We start from the raw sequence: 7,391 nt of genomic DNA, 5'->3' as shown, positions 1-7,391 counted from the left end.
TCTATCACTCCCCTCCTTGGCTGGACGTGGGAGTGAAAATATAATGAAAACCTCATGGGTCAAGATAAGGACAGGGAGAGATCACTCACCAATTACCTTCATGGGGAAAACAGACTCAACATTGGGGAAAAATTAATTTAATTACCAATTGAATCAGAGTAGGGTAATAAGAAATAACCCCAAATCTTAAAAAGCCTCTCCCCCCTGCCCCTCCCTTCTTCCTGGGCTTAACTTTACTCCTGATTTTCTCTACATCTTCTCCCCCAAGCAGCACAGGGGACGGGGAATGGGGGTTGTGGTCAGTTCATCACACATTGTCTCCACCGCTCCTTCTTCCTCAGGGGGTGGACTCCTCACACTCTTCCCCTGCTCCAGCATGGGGTCCCTCCCACGGGAGACAGTCCTCCACCAACTTCTCCAACGGGAGTGCTTCCCACGGGCTGCAGTTCTTTGCCAACTGTTCCAGTGTGGGTCTCTCCCATGGGGTGCAGACCTTCAGGAACAGACTGCTCCAGTGTGGGTCCCCCATGGGGTCACAAGTCCTGCCAGCAAACCTGCTCCGGCATGGGCTCCTATCTCCATGGGGCCCAGAAGTCTCACCAGGTGCCTGCTCCAGCATGGGCTTCCCATGGGGCCACAGCCTCCTTTGGGTGCATCCACTTGCTCCAGCATGGGGTCCTCCACGGGCTGCAGGTGGATATCTGCTCCACCATCATCCTCCATGGGCTGCAGGGGGACAGCCTGCCTCACCATGGTCTTCACCACAGGCTGCAGGGGAATCTCTGCTCTGGTGCCTAGGAGCACCTCTTCCCCCTCCTTCTTCACTGACCTTGGTGTCTGCAGACTTGTTCCTCTCACATCTTCTCACTCCTCTCTCCAGCTGCAGTTGCCGAGGTTTTTTTTCCCCCCTTCTTAACTCTGTTATCCCAGAGGTGCTACCACCGTCGCTGATGAGCTCGGCCTTGGCCAGTGGTGCGTCCATCTAGGGGCCGATGGGTATTAGCCCTATCAGCCATGGGGGAAGCTTCTAGCAGCTTCTCATAGAAGCCACCCCGTAGCCCCCTCGCTGCCAAAACCTTGCCATGCAAAACCAACACACAAGACAAGCAGTCTTGGTCTCAGAATTTTTTAGAGGATTAGCTTACTCGCATGTGCAAACAGAAGTAGGAATTTTGTTGCCCAAAACTCAAAATAAGCAGCACAATGGGGAACAGGAAATAAGCCTGAAAATCCCAAGATTGCTAACCCTAAACATGTTAAAAATGCATTGAGCTTGTCTTAAGAATTACTGTACTTCAGAGCCCGTGATATTTCAGTTGTCTGACTTGTCTGCTGGTGTTGAGATAAATGGATTCAATGTTTTTACATTTTTCTCAGTCACAAAGGTTAGACATTTGTTTGTTTGTATAATGATAGCAAATATCTTCCTATTACCACAGCTATGGGAGCTGAGAGTTGTAGAAGCCCTTAAAAATCATGACCTTGTGATAAGGTTGGGAGTGTTGCCATGAGTGAACTCCAAAGACATTTCTGAGCCCTGTACAAGCTTCCTCTCTTCTTCCAATTTCTGACTGAGCATATAGTACAAGAATTCCCACTGAAGCCAACAGAAGTTAAAAACCATTTTACTTGAGGCCCTCAGTGCTTTGTAGGATCAGAGCATAAGCAAGACTTACAAATTAATACAGAGTGATTTCTTTTTTTAACTGTATCTTTTTAACTGCATAGCAATCTTTAATATCACCTTTTAAAAAAAGTCTGACTTTAAGAGGATAAGCATAATACAGCAAGTTTGAAAAATTCCCTGACTCCCTGGCATCACAGATTCAAGTCTGGGGGTCACTGAACCCTTCACCTTTCTCAGATAGATAAGATGACTACTGCAATATTTAATACAAGATAAGCCACACAAGCATTTGACTGGATTTGACCTCTCAGACAGCTTACAAACCCAAGAGCTTGTGTAACCTGGCCCTCTGCAAAGAAATGGATATTTCTGCATTCTCCTGTAACTCCAAGAAGTGGGGACTTTGGAAACATCAAATATCATAAAACATGCTAAAGTTGTTAGCCAGCAATATTACTGAAGAAATTTCTTCAGCTGTATCCTCTAGTATCAATGGTGGTCACCAAAGCTTCCCTCACCCAGGTACGACCACCAGGCTGAGCTCTAGGTGTCCATACATGTACAAAGCTCCATTCCAGAACTAGCTGCAAATCAGAAGTAAATGGTAGGTACAGAAGAACACCAAACAGCTCTACTAAGTCAGACCAAGGGCCACCTCACCCAGTTCCCTATCCCCGGCAGTGGCCAAAGGTAGATGCCTAGAAAGCAGACTAATAACAAAGCTAACTAGACCTTGCTACGGCGTGCATACTGCCAGAGACTGCTCTGGCCTCTGACAATTTATTATTCAGCCTCTCTGTGAGCCAAGGGTGGTTTCTGCCTGTTAACAGCCACGTACTCTCTCCTCTGAGCTTTCATCGCCCACCACATCCATGCCAAGCAGCACCACAAAACTTGCCTAACAGCTGGTGTTTATACCCTTGACTGTCACTGCTGGTTCTTGGGTATCTTCTCTGGCAGAGGGAGGCACCAAATGGCTCTCGGGGTGCTGGCACGCTGCTGACTGAGATGGCGACCGTAGTGACGCAGCAACCCCTGTGCTGGCGACAGGAGCCCCCCGCATGCCCCTTCACCCAGCAATTCGGAACCGGCCCCAACCGGTCAGACAGGGGAAAATACTGCCTCAGCCGCCAGGGCTGCTGCAGGGCGGGCATCCCTCCCAGCAGCCAATCAGAGTGGCTGTGCTGGAGACGGGGGCCAATCCCAGTGCAGGAGGCAGCTGCCGCAGCCAATGGGAAGTGGCGGGGACCACAGGGGCTGCACCTGGGCAAGGAGGTTGGCAGGATGGCTGCCCCACATCGGCAGTTGGGTGCCTGCGGGCAGCCAAGGTGAGAGTCGGCAGCCAGGAAGCTAGCATAAGCCTCGGGTGGGGAGGAAAACCAGCACGCCACGAGCAGCTAGTGTTGGCAGGCGCCAGGCTGGCTGCCCGCGGTGGCAGATGCTTAATCTACCTGCTGTATTGGGAAATCACAAAGTGTACACCTGTGAGGTACTGGGGTAAGGGTAACAAGGACCATAGTGTGGTATCAAGCTTGCGTTCAGGAATTATTTTGCATTCCCCACTTGCATTACATCAGCTTCACCTGTGACACTTCCTTTTCTAACAATCCCCCATGTGTAATTTGCTGCCTTTTTTTTTTTCATTTGCTGCTCAGCATTGAGCTGATATTTTCATTAACAATACACTATAACCCTAAGATCCTGCTCCTGAGTGACAACTGGCTGCTCAGAAACAATTATTTTGTATGGGAATTCTACATGGGTTCTTTGTTGTCGCAGGTACATCACTCCATTTGTGTGTAACTTGGTGTGGCAAACACCCTTCCTGTTTGGTCAGATAGATATACAAACATAAAGTTATTTTCTTCTTTAGGAAATACAACCAGAGAGGAAATCCAGATAGCCAAGAGCATCCATCTCGCATGATATTGCTGTCCAAGCATTGCACTGATGGTATTTTGAGTATAGGCAAGCTCTGATCCACCAGACAAGTAGGGCAGGAGAAGACAGAAAGCTGCAGGTGGGCAGCGAGGACAGCCACAGGCCTGGCCATGCAACACTGACTCTCTTGTTCTCCCTTAATTGGTTTGCCAGGAGCCCTTAGATTTTCATACAGCTTCTGTGCAAGTGTTTCTATTCACACAAAGTACATACAGTTTCAGAGTACGTTAACCCTATCTTCCCATGTGACAAGGCTTCTCATAGTGGCTACTGTCACAGAAGAAAGCAATCAATGCCTGAGGAGACATACTTAGAGCTTGCCAGCCAGCTTAGCTCAGGCTATGGTACTTCTGATGTACCAGCAGATGCTGTCGTTCATACTACTGTGTCATCCAAATCTGCTCTGAAAAAAGTTATCTGTTGATAAGGACACAAATGGCTCGTCTACAGTTGAGGCTCTGGTAGTGCTAAACGTAGACTGGTAATAGTGGAAAATTACCAAGTGCAGACAATCTAAGACAGCCACAGAAATAATCCACCAGATTTCAATAAACTTATGCAAAGCATTCCTATTTCAGAAGCAGTAATTCCTTATGAAAGTATTTCCATTTCTTCTTTTGTACTTCAGTGTGCACTTCAAATGCCTCTGAAAGTCCAGGACAAAGATTCTTGGCTTAATCCAAATGTCCTCTAAATAGCACTGTAATTTTGAAATTGCCTGTAAATTGTCAGAAACTTGGGGATTTTTTTTTTCTCACCTTCTGTTGTGGCATCAACAGAAATTATAGATGACAAAAATTCAAACTGCATAGTTGGAACTAACACTCTCATCCTAACTGAGTTTTAAACAACAAAGATATGTCTTTTTTAGCATGATTTATAAAAGCTTCTGGAGAAGCCAGGACCACTTTAAACCACTTTGAGTAAGAGGAGAAAAAAAAAATCACTACTAAAAAAAATTAGGAAAAAGTACTGGATGTAAATTAATGAAGAATTTTTATATTAACACTATACTCATTTGATAAAAAGAAAATTAGAAAATATTTCATTTCCTCTATTATTGCATTTGTCTATACAAATAAATTAATTCCTGTTCCAATTTGGTCCTAACACAGACAGCACTGTTTGTACTTGCAAGTAGCAGGAAAATATATGTAACTGTTTGTGACTGAGGCTATCTAATCAAGGACATATTTTTGGTACTGAAAACAAGTACAGCAATAGAGTTTTATCTAGCCCATGTTTTTTTTTAAGAATGGAAACTATGGTACACTATAGATCACATCTGGTTATGATGAACTAGAATAAACTTCTATTTGGGTGTTTTTACTAAATGATTGTCAATGTAAGCTATTTTTCCTGGTTCTGACTACAGTTGCATGAACTCTTCCATGTATTATTAAAAATTGATTCAAACTTTTTTGTCCAAACCACACTATACAATTCAACATTTAAAAGATCTGGAATCAAACTAATTTATTGCTTTTGTTGTATTAAACTTGATGCTAACCAGCACAGTCCCAAATCTGAAAACACTTGACTTAAACCATGCAAATAGTTACAATTACTTCACTAGGTCTACTGACATACTTAAACACATGTGGTTTCAGGTTCTTGACCCTGGCAAGTCTTCACCAGCTCTTTGCCTATGCATCCTGCAGGTATATGCTGGCTGCAAAACGCTCCTGCAGAGTAAGAGATGAAATCCACAGGCTGGACAACTGCTTTCAAGATGGATAAATATAATCAACTTGCCAGAGGTACTTCCTTTATGTCAGATTGTTGCACACAAAAAAGGCTTGACAACCTGTGCCTTCAAAAACAACAATTCAAGGTGACTAAGATCAGTTTCCTCAATCTGACGTAATCAGGTATTGGGTATTATTTTCATGACAGAGGCAACGAGTTGACCTAGATTCAGATGCAAAGGTTATTTATGTGTAAATGTTACATATATTACTAAAGTTACAGGAAGGTTTTAAAATTAAAATTAATATTGCATAGTAATGGTTCCAAATATGAGTGTAATGAACAATAAGTTGCCCATAAGATCTGCTGACCCTGATGGCAGTGACAGTAAACTGCTGCTGCTATAGTTCAGGCTGACAAAGGGACAAATATGATGTAGCTAGCAGCAAGTCACCTGCTCTCTTCTTGTTACCTATAAGCCAGCACTAACTGGGTATTACTGCTGAATACATAAATGCTGTGCTTTTTATATTAATACATACATGAACATATATATTTCACGTATATAAAACACACACATACTTACATGAAACAAAATGTTCTAGATGAGGATTCCTTGGCCTCTAGAATTTGCAGACCTCTCATTGTCTTCCAAAATGCACAGCTCTGAGTTCATTGCTTTCACTAATTTTACCCAAGCAGAGCTTTTCTTCCAATTTTTGCTTAGGCAATTTTTTGAGCTGAGCTTCTAGGTAAGCTTTGTTCCAGCCATGGATAAACCAGTTGCAGTCTAATGTCATACCTTCCCATGAGCTGCTACTGTATGGATTACTCACTGCATTGATCTTGGTGGATGAAGTCCAGTACAATGACTGAGTTCCTGTGATGGCAGAAGACAAGGCAAGAGTTAATTTCTATTGCACTCCTCACTGGAGAGTGATGAACTGATGTTTGAGCTGATGGTGGGACATACTCCAGCTCTTCTCCTGTAAACATGTTTCAAAGGACAAGAGAGAATGTTTCCAACTTGTTGTTGTCATGGGCTTCTTACACCAAGGTTTAATTTTGCAATCTTTCATATTAAATCAGTGACTGACATACTACACTTCTTATAGTGTAATGTTGGGACTTTACATTCTGTGGTGTGCTATATTATCTTAAACTTTTTTCCCTTTTGAGCAAGCTGGTTATGGCAATGTTAACAAGGTGATAACACCACAGAGCTGTGCCTCCTTTGCTTCTGAGGAAGTTAGTGATCATTTTATTTTACAGTGGCTAATAGTAGCTAAATATTTCAATATAGAAATGCTACATTTTAATGTAGACATTAAATAGACATGTTCTCTGTCCTAAGGTCATAAAACAGAGAAGGGAAAGATAACTATGAAGGAGATTTCAGAAGTTCAGAGTGACATTTACGTGAACAGCTTTTGTGAACGTTGAATATTTTTGTACCTTTGCAACTTGCTCCTTTCATAAAATAATTGTGATTTTTTTCCTAGGTATTCAGAAATCTTAATAATCATGTAAATTAATTTTATTTGGGGTTTGCTTATTGAAAATTAACATATTTAGTCTCGATACATTCAATAATATGTTCTGGGGAGGAAAATTAAGGAGGCAAGGGAAACGTATGTGCAAATAGGGTCAAGCAGCATACAAGTGGACTTGGCAGTGCCAGGTTAACAGTTGGACTTGATGATCTTAAAGGTCTTTTCCAACCTATACAATTCTATGATTCTACGATTCTAAACTTCTCTTGGACAGCAGCATTCTAGTAGAACCAGCTCAAGTAGTCAGTAGCACAGGAGAGACAACCTGATGTAACTTTGCCCATGTTTTCATTCTCAATAAGCAGGGTTCAAATATAATGGAAATCAGTGAACAGAAGCTTCAAAATATTTACACGTATCCAGACAGAGCAAAAAAGTTCATATCCATAATTAATGGTAATTTTTTTTATTTTAAAAAAAAAAAAAAAAGCAAAAGCTGAAGCAGATTCTCTAGGCCAAGCTGAATTTAAGCCAGGGCTGACTACAGCGGCATTTGATAGTTGAGTCCAAAATTTGGCTCAACTTTAGTTAAAGCATAATCTGACAGATAGCCTCTTTTTATTACAACTCTCTGCTGAATC

Source organism: Grus americana, chromosome 4 (assembly GCF_028858705.1).
Source record: "Grus americana isolate bGruAme1 chromosome 4, bGruAme1.mat, whole genome shotgun sequence".
Taxonomy (NCBI): Eukaryota; Metazoa; Chordata; class Aves; order Gruiformes; family Gruidae; genus Grus; species Grus americana.
The sequence above is the reverse complement of the archived record's forward strand: the minus strand, read 5'-3'. Positions refer to the sequence as shown.